The sequence below is a fragment of the Echinops telfairi genome, unplaced genomic scaffold, assembly GCF_000313985.2.
Source record: "Echinops telfairi isolate 266 unplaced genomic scaffold, ASM31398v2 ScPeMD7_2;HRSCAF=8, whole genome shotgun sequence".
Classification (NCBI taxonomy): domain Eukaryota; kingdom Metazoa; phylum Chordata; class Mammalia; order Afrosoricida; family Tenrecidae; genus Echinops; species Echinops telfairi.
This window is the reverse complement of record NW_022103898.1, coordinates 51,061,639-51,076,777: the sequence shown is the minus strand read 5'-3', so window position 1 is coordinate 51,076,777 and position 15,139 is coordinate 51,061,639.

Here is a 15,139-nt window from a genome sequence, read left to right as displayed (position 1 = left end):
AGGTCTTATCTCAAAGGACTCTTATAATGACTAAATGAGTTACTACTTGCAAAAATACTTTAAATTATCTGACACATAGCAGAAGCCAAGCAAATGTTTCTTATATCAATACATTGAGATGATCATTTGTGTTTACGCATTTAATACATACACATACACACATATTGGGGTGTAAGCAAGCTAACTTTATTCTATAGGCAATGAGCACACCATGCAAGTTTTAAAACTCACTCCCCCGGCCCGTCAAGATTTTTTGTGCATTATAGAAAACTATAGAAGAGCAAAGAGCAGAAAGCAAAGAACACAAAAGCCATCCAGAATCATTTTGCTGATTTGATAGTTAGAGTTTGACATGCTTTTCTACAGCTTATGTATGTATATAAATGACTGAGCATACAATTTTAGATGGTTTAAGTCACACAGTCTGGATTTCCCCACACATCATGAATATTTATCATTTCAAAGTCCCAAAGCCAAGACTGTAGCATACTGACTCAATAAAAAAAAAAAGAAACCAACAAAAAAATCTCTTGGAGAGAAAAATTTGATAAGATACAAAAATTGTTAACACACCTCTAGCTTAGAGTATGGGCAAAGTTACACTTAAAATACTGCATTCCCTTAATACTCAACTTAAATTGAAATATACAGCAAAAGGACACTAAGTATAATGCTTCTAAGAGAATGGTTAGATTTAAAACTATCAAAGTATTACCAAGGTGTTTCCACTGAATTTAATGTATTTCTATAGTACAACCAAGAGATGCACATATAAAATGTCCAATTTGATTGTCATCAATGAATTGATTTTTAAATTCTGAATAGTCTTTGAATTCCTAAGGTATGCCATATTTAATTGTGATTTTGAAAACTTCATGGTTAATGTCTACTTAGCTGGAAGTTGTAGTCAGGGCAATTAGGAAAGAAAAAGAAACAAAGAAAATTCATATGGAAAAGAAATAATTCAAATTATCTTAATTTACAGGTGACATGATCTTGCAGATAGAAATCCTAAGGAATCTACATTCACAGAAACTACGAGCACCAATTAACAAGCACAGCAAGTTTGCTGGATGCAAGCTAAGTATAGAAACATCATTTACATTTATATACAATAGCAATAATAAATTTGGAAAACTAAATTAAGAAAACAATTTGATTTAGAATAACATTTAGAATTCATTTAGAATATCAAGAATAATAAACTACATGGGAACTAATGCAACCAAAAATTATAAAACCTGTACATCAAAGCTCCAAAGATACAATTAATTTCTTTAAATTAAAGCAGACCTATATACTGTAATGGAAAGATAACTCATTAGCATGGATTTGAAGACTTAATATTACTAAAATAGCAATATCATACAAATTTCTGTGTAGTCAGTGCAATTCCTGTCAAAATCCCAGTTTCTGATTTCCCCCCAAAAATTGTTAGCTAAAATTCTAAAATTTATATGACATAGAATTTCTGGTCAAGATGGCTACTTAGACACCCACGAGTAAATCACTCTATAACAATCAGGAGAAAAATCTACATGATAGAAAAATGCCCTGGAAATTTGGAAAACAAAAGTAAATGGACCAAGGTCTCCACACCTCAGAGCCTGTGGTTATACACAGAACAAGAGGAGACAGGAGCAACACCATCAATGAGGCACCCCAAACTATTCTCAGCTCCTGGAATCCACCACTGCATGCTCCCCTCCCACAGGCTCCCACTCCCACTGCACGCCCGTAGGCTTCCACTGCTTATTTTTGGCAGAGACCAAGGATAATCAAACAACTTCTTAAGAAGAACAAAATAGGAGGCCTCTCACATCCTGACTTCAGCACCTATTACCCAGCCACCATTGTTTAAATATCCTGTTACTGGTCCAATGATAGCTACATAGATAAATGGAACAGAATAGAGAATCCAGAAATCAATTCATTCACCTACAGATAACTGATCAGAGACAGAGGGCCAGAAAACATTAAATGAGAGGTCTTCAATGAACGGTGCTGGCAGAAGTGAATCTCCATCTGCAGAAGAATGAAATAGGACCCATACTTTATCCCATATACAAAAATGAACTCAAGATGGATCACACACCTAAATGTACATCCCAGCGCTAGAAGTATCATCTCCGTGAAATTAAGAACAAACTTAAGGGTCCTATTATAGAGCATAGGCACACTATCAAATATAACAAAGGAAACTCACACAGTAGAAGACAGAATAGTTGACTGGGGCTTACTAAAAATACGACAATTATGTGTTTCTAAAGACTTCACTAAAAGAGTCAAAAGATCATTCCATGAGAAAACGTTTTTGCAATCATACAATAGACAGGAGGTGAATCTCTAAAATATGTAGAAAACTGCAACACCTCAACACCTTAATAAGAAAAATATGAATTAAAAAATGGGCAAAGAACATTAACAGAGAGTTCATCAAAGATGATACATATATGGCCAACAAACATAAGAAATGTTTACAATCATTAACCATAAGAAAATACAAATCAAAGCAACAGTTAGACACCATTTTACACTAACAATCACAGCTAAATTAACAAAAAGAAAAACAAAAAGTAGAAGACAACAATCCTGGAGAAAGTGTGGAGAGATTGGAAGTCTCATACCCTGCTGGTTGGACTATCAGAATGTACAAAGGCTGTGAAAAGCTATATGGAGTTAGCTCAAACAATGGGGAAAAGAAATTCCATGAGATCCACCCATCTCTTTGCTAAAGAATTAATGACAGCATAAACAGACATACACACCCATGTTTATAGCAGCGCTGTTCACAGTAGCAAGAAGATGGGAATAACTTTGACATATTTCCTTCTTTTACATATAACTATTCAGTTGTCCTAGTTTTAATATTTATAAGGACACTTTGAATAATGCTCCTTGCTACTTTCTGAATACTTTAAAAGAAATACTGTTTTACTAAAATACTTTTTTTGTTATTTTGTTATTGGTTGAGAACAAGCTCAGGTTGTTGTTTTCACACAGCATTAATCCCTCTCTCTCTAAAAAAGAAACTTTAGTACTTACTCAGAACAGAGAAAACAAATTATAATTTTGGTTCATAGAGATAAAATCTCAAAAATCCAAACTCACTGCCATCGAGTGATGCCGACTCTGGAGGAGAAAACCCTATCTTTCTCCTGCGGTGGTTTTGAATTCTTATTAATTGGTTGGTATCCCATAGTCCATTATTTGAATAATTCTATCACATATTCTGTCTTTTAAAAGCTACCTGTCGAAGTTCCTGCTTTGAATATATTCTCATATCCATCTCTGTGCCAACACCTGACTTGCCTAACATGGGACTAGTTCTAATCCTGTCAATTCTTCTGTACTTCCCCCATACACTCATTCTCTCTTTCTGCAAATGTTTTCTACATCCTACAATCTATCCGAAACTCAAATATTCTGAACTCCTCTTCATTCTCAGCAGATGACTTCTCCTCCTACTTTCTGAAGAAAATAGAAGGCATCAGATGGGAACTCCTTCAGCTTCCTGCTACCAGCTCCACATAGTCAGTTACATCTGTACTCATGTTATTTTTTTCCCCTGTTGTTTTAATATAGCAAGTATCCCTCTTCTCATTCTCTTCCAAATCTTTGGAATCTGTCTCCTAATGCCTTATCTTCATTCAACATATCCTTCTCAATTATTTAATAAATTAAATTATTTTAACTGCATTTAAATCTATTCACTTTTCTTCAACCTTAAATGCAATAACTTTTTCTTGACTTTCTCTAATGCCTTGATAACTTTCCCTTTCTTTCAACCTGAATTTCCTAAAGAGATGCGATTATTTGGTGAGTCAGTTTTCTCATCTGTGGTCATAGTGGACTTTGGAAAATGAGAGAATCTCCAGTTCAAATTTCTAATTTCTTTGCAAATTAGATGACATTCGAGCAGTGTTGGTAGGACAGCAGAGGGTTAAAATGTACCTAATGGTCTGCTCCACTGACTCCCAAGTGTGATGCCATTACAAGTGCAATCCTTAGGAAGCAAGCGAGCAAGCCCCATACCATGTAATATGAATGTTTTCTGAGTAGAGTTGTGGGAAAGTTACTTTAGGAATGCTCACTGCAACAAACTGACATGGCACAAAATCAAAACATTTTGTTCATATAGGCCCAGGAATACTAATGGCTTTCCTTTGATTGGAAATTCTCAAAGTGATTTCCTAACACTTATAAAGTTCACTAATACCAGCCAGAGTTGAGGTGGCAGCTAGGGTTGGCTTCTTAATGTAGAACAATTAAGCCTTTTCAAAATGCAAATGCAAAGGAACACCTTATTCAACTCAAGCATCAGGAGAAATTGAGAAAGGTGAATGCAATTATGTAAATTGGACAGCTGCCATTGAAGTTGGCCAACATCTTGAAGTTTGCAAAAAAATTCTTAAAAAGACCATTATCAAATTTTATATGTGTCTCCATCTGCACCTGGAGAAATAATGAGTACTTTGGGGTACAAAGTGAAAATATATTCTTCATTTAGAATCACGAATATATAAACAATTGATGCTAAGACATATATTGATGCTAAGACACATACAGAGTCTATGGTCAAATATATAACTATACTACATATAGCTGGACAATATTAAGCTAATGTCTAAAAACTTCACTGTGCATGATTTTGTGTATAGATTATTTCCTACTAGTCAAAGAGGATAAACATAGCACTTCGCATTTTGTCTCTCAAAATATGACTTGTGTTATAGATTGAATTTTGTTTCTCCCCCCAACAAAAGATGTGTTGAAATCATAACTACTTGTGCTTGTTAATATCCTTGTTAGAAAATATGTCATTAGGGAATGGGACAGGTAGGTTTCACAAGAGTGACTGTTCATTGGGGTAAGGAAATAATCAAACTTTTCAGAGATTATTGGACAGTGGCTCTGAACTGACACTAATTCCAGAAGACCAAAAATGTTTCAAAGGTCTGCCAGTCAAGAGTGGACGCATATGGAGGTCAAGTTATTGATGGAGTTTTAGCTAAGGTATGCATTGCTGTGGGTCCAGTGGGCCCCCAAATCCATTCTGTCATTATTCCCCCAGTTCTAGAAGGCATCATTGGAATAGACATACTTAGTAACTGGCAGACCCCTCTATTAGATCCCTGAAATGTGGAATAAGGGCTATCATGGTAGGAAAGGCCAAGTGGACACCATTAGAACTGCCATTGCCTAGGAAAATAGTAAACCAAAAGCAGTACCGCATTCCTGGAGCCATTGCATGGATTAGTGCCACCATCAAAGACTTGAAGGATGCAGGGGTGGTGATTCCTATCTCATCCCCATTTAACTCAACTATTTGGCTTGTAAAAAACAAACAAACGACAGATGGATCTTGGAGATCATAAACTTAACCAGGCGGTAACTCCAATTGCAGCTGCAGTTTCAGAAGTGATTTTATTTCTTGAGCAAATTAATTCTTCTGCTGGTACTTGGTATTGATCTGGCCAATGCCTTCTTCTCAATTCCAGTCTCAAAGGACCACCAGAAGCAGTTTGCCTTCAGCTGGCAGGAACAATACACTTTCACAACTCGCTCTCAGGGGTGTATCAACTCTTCTGCCCTGTGCCATAATTTAGTCTGAAGGGACCTTGCTTGCCTGTCTATTCCACAAAATGTTACACTAGTCAATTATATTGATGACATTATGCTGATTGTACCCACTAAGGAGGATATATCAAAGACATTAGATTCATTGGTACAACAGCTGTGTGCAAGAGGGTGGGAAATCAACCCAACAAAGATTCAGGCACCCTCCACCTCAGTGAAATGTCTAGGGGTCTAGTGGTGTGGGGCATGTTGAGACACTCCTACTAAAGTGAAGAATAAGCTATTGCATCTGCCCCCACCCCCATCCCCAATAATTAAACAGGAGGCAAAATTCCTACTGGACCTCTTTGGATTTTGGAGGAAACATATCCCTCATTTGGGTGTTCTACATTTGACCTATGTATCAGCCTCCAATTTTCAGTGGGGCCCAGAACAGGAAAAGGTCCTGCAACAGGTTCAGGCTGCCATGCAGGCTGCTGTGCCACTGGGATCATATGATCCAGCTGACCCACTGGTGCTAGAGGTGTCAGTCCTAGATAGAGATGCAGGGTGGGGTCTTTGGCAGGCCCCTATTGGTGAATCACAATGTAGACCCTTGGGATTTTGGAGTAAAGTCCTGACATCCTCTGCAGACAACTACTCCCCTTTTGAAAAACAGTTGTTGGCCTGACACTGGGCCTTAGTGGAGACTGAACACCTCAGCACGGGCCACCAAGTCACTATGAGGCCTGAGCTGCCCATCATGAATGGGGTATTGCCTGTCCCACAGAGTCATAAATTTGGATGTGCACAGGAACACTCCATTGTTAAATGGAAGTGGTATATATGAGATTGGGGTAGAGCAGGACCTGAAGTTCCAAGTATGCTGCATGAAGAAGTGGTCCAAATGCCCACAATCTCCACTCTTCTCATAGTACCTTCCTTCTTCCAGTATGTACCTATGGCCTCCTGGGAAATTCCTTATAAGTTAACTTAAGAACCGAAAAGTCATTCTTGGTTTACTGATGGATCTGCATGATATTCAGGTGCCATTCATAAGAGGACAACAGTAGCACTAAGGACTGTGGTGAAGGGAAATCCTCCCAATGTGGAGAACTTTGAGCAGTGACCTACCTGGCTGTTCAGTTTTCCTGGAAGGAGAAATGGTCAAATATGAGATTGTATACTGATTCATGGGCTGTGGCTAATGGCTTGGCTGGATGGTCAGGGGATTGGAAAGAACATGATTGGAAAATTGGTGACAAGGACATGTGCATAAGAGGTTTGTGGACAGACCTCTCTGAATGCGCCAAGAAACTAACAATAATTGAATCTCATGTGAACACTCACCAAAGGGTTCCCTGAAGAGGAGGACTTTAACAATCAAGTGGATGACACACACTGTGGAGACTAGTCCTCCCCTTTCCTCTGCCACTTCTGTCATTTCCCAATGGTCACATGAACAAAGTGGACATGGTGGCAGAGATGGAGGTTTTGCATGGGTGCAGCAACATGGGCTTCCACTCACCAAGGATGACTTGGCCACTGCCACTGCTGAGTGCCCCATCTGCCAGCAGCAGAAGCCAACATGAGTCTAAGACACGGGGCCATTTTTCAGGGTGATCAACCAGCAACTTGGTGGCAGGTTGATTACATAGGACCACTTCTCTCATGGAGGGGGCAGCATTTGGTTCTTACTGGAATAGACAGCTACTCTGGATATGGATTTCCCTTCACTGCACACAATGCTTCTGCCAAAACTACCATTTGTGGACTTACAGAATGCCTTATCTACTGCCATGGCATTCCACACAGCAATGCTTCAGATCAAGGAACTCCACAGAAAATGAAGTGCAGCAGTGGGCCCTTACCCATGGAATCCACTGGTCGTATCATGTTCCTCATCACGCTGAAGCAGCTGGCTTGATAGAATGATGGAATGGCTTCCTAAAGACACAATTACAGCGCCAACTAGGTGGCAACAACTTGCGGGGCTGGGGCAATGTTTTCTAGGAAGCTGTATATGCTTTAAACCAGTGGCCAATATATGGCCCCAGGTCTCCAATAGCCAGGATCAATGGGTCCAAGAGCCAAGGGTGGAAGCTGGAATGGCACCACTCACTATTAATCCTAGTGATCCACTTGCGGCATTTTTGTGCTTCAGGCTTGGAGGTCCATTCCTGAAGAAAGAAATCCTCCCACCTGGAAACACAGCACTGATTCCACTGAAGTGGCAGGTGAGAATTCCTCCTGGCTACTTTGGGCTCCTCTGCATTTGGATCAACAGGTCAGGAAGTGTGTCACTGTTACGAGAGGTGTGACTGATCCCGATAACCAAGGAAAACTTGGACTGGTGCTACGTAATGGAGGTAAAGAAGAATATGTCTGGAATCCAGGAGATCCCATAGGTCGTCTCTTAAAATTACCATGCCCTGTGATTAAAGTAAATGGTAAACTACAGCAACCCAATCTTTGACAGGAAGTCTAATGACTCAGACCCCTCAGGGATGAAGGTCTTGGTCATCCCATCAGGCAAAGGACCACGGCCAGCTGAGTTACTAGCCAAAGGCAAAGGTAATACAGAATAGGAAGTGAAAGAAGGTAGTTCTACCTATCTATCAGTTATGGCCATGTGATCAATTGCAAAAGCGAGGTTTATGATTGTCAGTTTATCTTCTTTATATGTGCTTATTGAATATCTTTCCTTTGTTCATGTATGATGTACCAGATACAATAGGAACATGTGCTATTAACCAGGTCACAGTTTGATTGGAGAGCAAAGAGATAAATGGCTAGGCAAGGCTCATCCCTCTATTTCTTGCTCTTTGGTGATCGGACCAGTGTGCAGCTGCTTTAGCTAGTTCTGTGCCTCAACTTGTGAGTTACATTACCTGTGGGACAAGCCAACTCATGGATTGTGTCACTAGAATTTGAGGTTCCTTTGAGACCTGCTTCACCACACTGCTGGTGTATACAATGCTTGAGTTTGAGGCTGGTGGATCCTGGTGCATTGCTTGAGTTTGACATCCCATCTGGGCTGCTTTGCTAAGCTCTTGAACTGCTGACTATTGATGACCCTCCCTGCTGTTTGCTCCCCGTGGGTGGACTCTGCCTGCACTGCCCAAGGGCAGACTCAGCTGTCTGTTTCCTTCACCTTGGACCCAGCAGCCCTTGTAAACTGAAGGACTTTCAGTATATTAACTGTTCCATGGAAGTGATTTGAACTGAGTCCACTGTACTGCTGTGTGGAGTAATTAGCTGTTATATTCATGTTGTATAAATCTATCTATCTATCTATCTATCTATCTATCTATCTATCTATCTATCTATCTATCTATCTATCTATCTATCTATCTATCTATATCTATCTATCATCTATCATCTATCTATCTAATCATAAGTATCCTGATATTGTTTCTCTAAAGAACCCTGCTTAACACAGTAATATGAAGTCACACTGGAGTTGGATAGACTCTGATTCCATATGGGTAGGTTTTAAGTATAAAAAGGAAAAGAGACACAGAAATGCAGGCAGAAGCAAGACAGCCATATGAAGATATGGCTAGAAGCCAAAAGATAATTGGGTTACTAGAAGCTGAGAGAGATAAGAAAGGCTCTTCCCCTACAGATGTTAGAGGGATCATGGCTCAGTTGACATGTTGATTTTGTACTCTTAACCTCTAGAGATGTGAGACATTAAATTTCTGTACTGGAAGCCACCGAGATTGTGATATTTTGTTATGGCAGCTTTAAAAAACTAATTCACTTTAGAAGAAAAATCTAAGTGAATGGATAGGAACAAAAAACTCTTAAAATGAAATCCTTAAAATATTGAAAAATCTTTCAATTAACACTGTCTTTTCTTTCTTTCTTGGGTTGCCAGCAACACAAGTGAAAATAGTTAATTTTTTAATATGAAGAATAAATAAATCCACTGATTGATTCATTCACCAAGTACTTATTTTAAAGAATACCAATAATGTGAAAGGAATTAGACATGAGCGGGGAAAAAAATAAACATAGTACCTATATTGTTGGAGTTCATAGTACAATGAGTAAAATACACTGTATTGGGCTGAATAGTGTTTCCTCAAAAATACCGATGTTTCCATGCACATTTGGAACCTAAGAATATGTTCTTATTTGGAAATAGGCCTGTGCAGATACAAAGATGAGGTCATACTGGATTAGGGTAGGTCCTAATCCACTGACTATGTCTTTATAAGAAGAGTAATATTTGGATACAGACTTAGAGGAGAAAGCCACTTGACCAAAAAGACACACGGGGAGAGAGTCATATGAAGACAGAGGCAGAGCGAGTGATGCCTCTACAAGTAAAAAAAACGGCCAAAGAACGCCAACAGTTGTTGAAAACCACCAAATACTAGAAAAAGCAAAGAAGTATTCTCCCCTAGCGCCTTTAGAGAGAGAATATTGATTTTAGACTTCTAGACTCCAGAATTATGAGACTGCATGGAAGTAGATAGTCTCATCTTTCTCCCTCTGAGAGGCTGATGGTTTCAAATTGCTGACCCTGTGGTTAGCAGCGCAACACATAACCCAATAGCCCATCAGGGCTCCTACACATACCTTCTCTATCAAGACTCCAAACCTTCCTAGGTGGCAGCTCTAGGGTGGGAGGTGGCTTGGTATTTGGCAAGGACCAAAGGAATCTTAATATGGCTGCAGTGCAGACAGCATACGTAGAGGTATCAGGGGCTGAGCCATGCAGGGTTCTAAATGCTACATTGGATATTTAATCTTTACCTTCAGAGCAATGAAAAACACTAAAAGATAAGAGCCAATTTATATTAAGTTCTAAATAGATTATAAATTAATTGATACATAATATTAATTTGCTAATATGTGCTCACAGAAATATGTGCTGAACAATAAAAGATGTCTGAGCATTTTAACTTCATTCCATGCCCTTTTATTTGAGATATTTTAAAAGAACAAAACTTGATACTTCCTTACTAATATTTTCAAAATGATTCACATATTAATTAAATTGAATTAACTAAAAAAAAGAAAAGAAAAACAAAACCTCACCAAACTAACTGTAATTGATTTGCTTTGTATGTGTTGAAACAATGTTGGTCATCGAAGGATTTAAGAAAGGTGAGGATTAATAAGCAACTTGAATATAGATGAGTAGAGGGTTTGAGTTCTTAAATAGTAGAATGTGTTGTGTAGAGGAGAAAGTGAAAAACAGAAGGTTAAATTTGGGTATTCAAACATATAAAAAGTATAAGGTTAGGTGTGAGTATTAAAACACAATGTTTAGTCTGGAAGAAAAGGTTGACATTTGGAAGATAAACTGAATGTGAATAAATGTTATGGTTTTGAGTTTTTCTCATTTCTTTTTTCTTTTTTTGCCATCCCTGTATTTCTTCCTTTGGGAGAAGGGCTCTTCCCCTTCTCCATTGTTAGTCCCTGCAGATTCTGTAGGACTGATCCCACTCACAAACTCCTGGGGTGGAGAATCAAAGAATTCTGTTTCCTAGGCAACAGTGATTTATTTAGAGGTGGGCCAAATCACAGTAGGAATAATTCCTGTAATAATTCTCAAAGTTAATGGAAAAAATGTACTGTCATTTTGGGGTGTGTGTGCATGTGTGTGGGAGGAAGTGTCTACTGTGGTGTACTGGGTTATTCATCGAGCTGCTAATCATAAGGTCAGTGGTGCAAGCCTACTAGCCAGTTATCGGGAGAAAGATGAGGTTGCTTGCTCCCGTAAAGACTGACAGTCTCGGAAACCCACAGGAGTAGTTCTACTCTGTCCTATAGGGTCACTACCCACCAGTCTCCTCGATAGTAGTGAGAGGCTCCTGTAAAAATGAATTAAGAACAGCAGCAACATGGGAGAAGGGAGACAACACATGGTGTAAGATAGGAAAATAATGATATATAATTTATCATGGGTTCATGAGGGTGGGAAGGCTGGGGAGGGAGGGGAAAAAAAGAGGAGCTGATACCAAGGGCTCAAGCAGAAAGGGAATGTTTTGAAAATGATGATGGCAACATATGTGTAAGCGTACTTGATACATTGATGTATGGATTGTTATAAGAGCTGTAAGAGACCCCAGTAAAATGGTTCATTGAAAAAGAAAGAAAGAAATCCTATGGGGGCAGCTCTACTCTGTTCTATAGATTTGCTATGAGTCAGAACAATAATTAAAAAAAAGATTCAAGTGTTCTTCCTTACTATCAACAAATTTACTATTCAAAAAGAGGTCATCCGAGAGGAAAAAGCAGAGTCAAGAAATGAAGAAAAATATTGCCATAACGTTTGTTATCCTCCTGGAGCCATGTGCACATTAAAGAAATCACTTTGGTTTGTAGCCAGATGCCACAGTGCTGGTGGCTCACCACGCAATTGTGGCCTCAGCACTGCTGTGCTGCTGGTGATGGTCTTTTTATTCTCTTTAGCAATTGTTGATTGCTTTCAACCCATCGGCTACCATTTCTTTGTTCTTAACAGAAGATATTGCCATATAGTTCACTGGGAAAATGGAAACCATTTGGTGAGATTGCTGCCTCTTTCCTCCCTCCCTGTCTGCCAATGGTCTGCATTATCTTTCCTTTTCTCCTTCCTGTCTCTCAAAAGAGAGGTCTTTCTTGTCATGACCCATCTATCTTGCACTTTCGATTCCATTTTCTCACTTCCTTCTAAACCTTGTTCTGTCAATATTCTTGTCTCACGCTTTTGATTTATTCTGTGTATGTTGTCTTTTCTCTCAAAAAAACCTCTCAAATTTCTCTATTCTCCTCTACCTACTGGTTATTTAAAAATTTTTTCCCCTTCAAAGTCATCTTTTATGGCACAGGCATTGAGATATCTCCGGTTCTTCGCCTCTCGTTCACGGTCGGACACACAACAGTTAGGTTTCTGTTCTAACTCTCAGCTTGATGTCTTCAGGTAAAGTTTCTAATGACCTCTGCCTTGCCAGATTTCTTCTCTCTTCATCTTCTTTGATTGATCTGCAACATTTGAGATTGCTGATGACTCCTGCTTTGAAATATTCTCCAGTATCTGGAGGAGTCCTCTCTCTCTTGATGTTCCTTCTAACCTTCAGATTAGTTTCTTCAGCCTGCCCCTTCACATGCACAGACTAGTAATAAACCCTCATATTTATTGAACACTTATTTTGAGCCAGGTTCATTAATTTATTTTGCTATAAATTTATAAACTACCTTTAGTTTATAAACAGGAGAACTGAATCTTCGCGAGGTTATGTAACTTGCTCAAGGGCATGCAACTTATTGGATATAGAATCAGGATTTGAATCTGGAGTCTGCTTTTTACATAAACTTTAAAAGAAAGAATAATATTATTGGCAAATACTTGACATATCATACAATTTAATCATTCAATAATATTAAGAAGAGTTGTGCATTATCACCACAATCAATTTCAGATCATTTTCTTCTCACATTCATTATGGTTAGCTCCCTATTTTCTTCACCCTCCCCTGTCATGCCCCTCAAACAAACAAACAAACAAACAAACAAAAACTCAAACTTACTGCCAAGTAATTGAGTGCATGACCACTCATAGTGATCCTAAAGGGCAGGGTAGAAATGTTCATGAGAGTTTTTGAGACGATAAATCCTTATGGGAGTAGAAATAAATCTCTGTCCTTTTCCTTCAGAGTGGCTGGTGGTTTCAAACTGCTGAACTTGTAGATCACCAACCTAGCGGTAACCACTATGCCATCAGGGCTGGCCATGCCCCTAGATAATTATTAATCCAGTTACTCCCTGTATAGCTTTACCTATCCTGGATTTCATATTCAGAAAACCACAAAAAAGACAAGCAGGAATTAATTAAACAAACAAAACCCCACCAACAATGACTAGACAAAACAAAAAAACCCCACCTCAATCAAGAAGAAAGAAAAAGAAAAGAAAAGAAAAAATAATAAAAACTGAAATAACTCTAAAATGGGCCAAAAGGGAGATCAAAGGGTAAAGTATGACAGTTTAACCTAAGTCCATCTGCCATAATAGACTTTCCAATGTTTTCTGCCTGATTGCAAGGCTATTCACAACCTTCAACTTTGTTCAGAGGAAATTAACAGAAGAGTGATCTACCTGCATTTGATCATGAAATTGGGTTTTGGGCTTCCATCGTCATCCATAGCAAACTTTTGTTCACAATTTAAGTGCTGACACCATCCTCTCCTTCAGATTTAGATTTTACTATTTACAATGTTTTAAATGCTTTATTTAGAGACATTGAAAAGTGGACAAGTACTAATTAATAGCTTGAACTTTCACAAAATGAATACCACCTGTGTATTCCGATGTACAGATTATAAGCAGAGTTTTCCTAGCACCCTAAAAAACACCTCATATCATCATTACACTTTGAAAAAGGTCAAGCACTTTGCAGACATAGATTATCTTTGCTTGTCTTTCAATTTTGTATAAATGGAACCTTAGACTCACATGTGATCTTATCAATTTCATTAAGTGGTGTTTCAGATTAGCTCATTTATTTTTTTTACTCTACGATATTTTATTGTGTAGATACATTACAATTTGTTTATCTGTTCTGCTCCTTAATGGATTTTGGGTCTGTTCTTGTAGTATATTCTATTGTGAATGGTGCTGCTAGTAATACTCCCGTACATAACTTTTGATGAACATTTGTATGCATTGGCTGTACACCCAAGAGTGGAATTGCATGGTCAGCATATTTACTGGTGCTGGCTGTGGAAGTCACCACAAAATTTTTCCAACCGATTTTAGCCCACTGTTATACTACTGTAGATCCTATAGTATACAAAATAAATCCATTATCCTCTCTATAGAAGGTAACGATTTTGGGGGGTTTATTGTTGTTAGGTGCCCACAATTGGTTTGACTCATAGCAACCTTATGTACAAAGGCCCAAACAACACCTCATCCTGCACCATCCTCATAATTGCTCTCAGAGCCCATTGTTGTAGACACTGTGTCCATTCATTTCGTCAAAGATCTTCCTCTTTTTTGCTGCCCCTGTACTTTATCAAGTACAACATCCTTTTCCATGGACTGGGTTCTCCTGATAACATGCCCGAAGTGCATGAGAAGAAGTTTTATCATTCTTGCCTCCAAGCATCATTCTGGGTACACTTCTGAGACAGATGTGTTTGTTTTTAAGTAGTTTATGGTAGTTTCAATAATATCCTTTGCCAGCACCATAATTCAAAGCATTGATTCTACTTGCATTTTCCTTATTCAATGTCCAACCCTCAGCTGCTCAGCCACATGGTTCCTTGACTTTTACCTTGCATTGACACATGCTACAAATCTCGTTAGTGCTGGGAAATGGTGAAGAACACCCATTCTGCAAGCCAGCCTCCCGCACAAAGGTGCCCGGCTTTACTCGGTCTCTGGGACTGGAAGTCCACTGTTCTTTATCTCTTTTCTTTTAAAAAAATCATTTTATTGGGGGCTTGTACAAATCTTCTCATAATTCATCCATCCATCCATGTGTCAAGCACATTTGTACATTTGTTGCCATCATCATTCTCAAAACATTTTCTTTCTATTTGAGCCCTTGGTATCAGCTCATTCCCCCCCTCCCCCT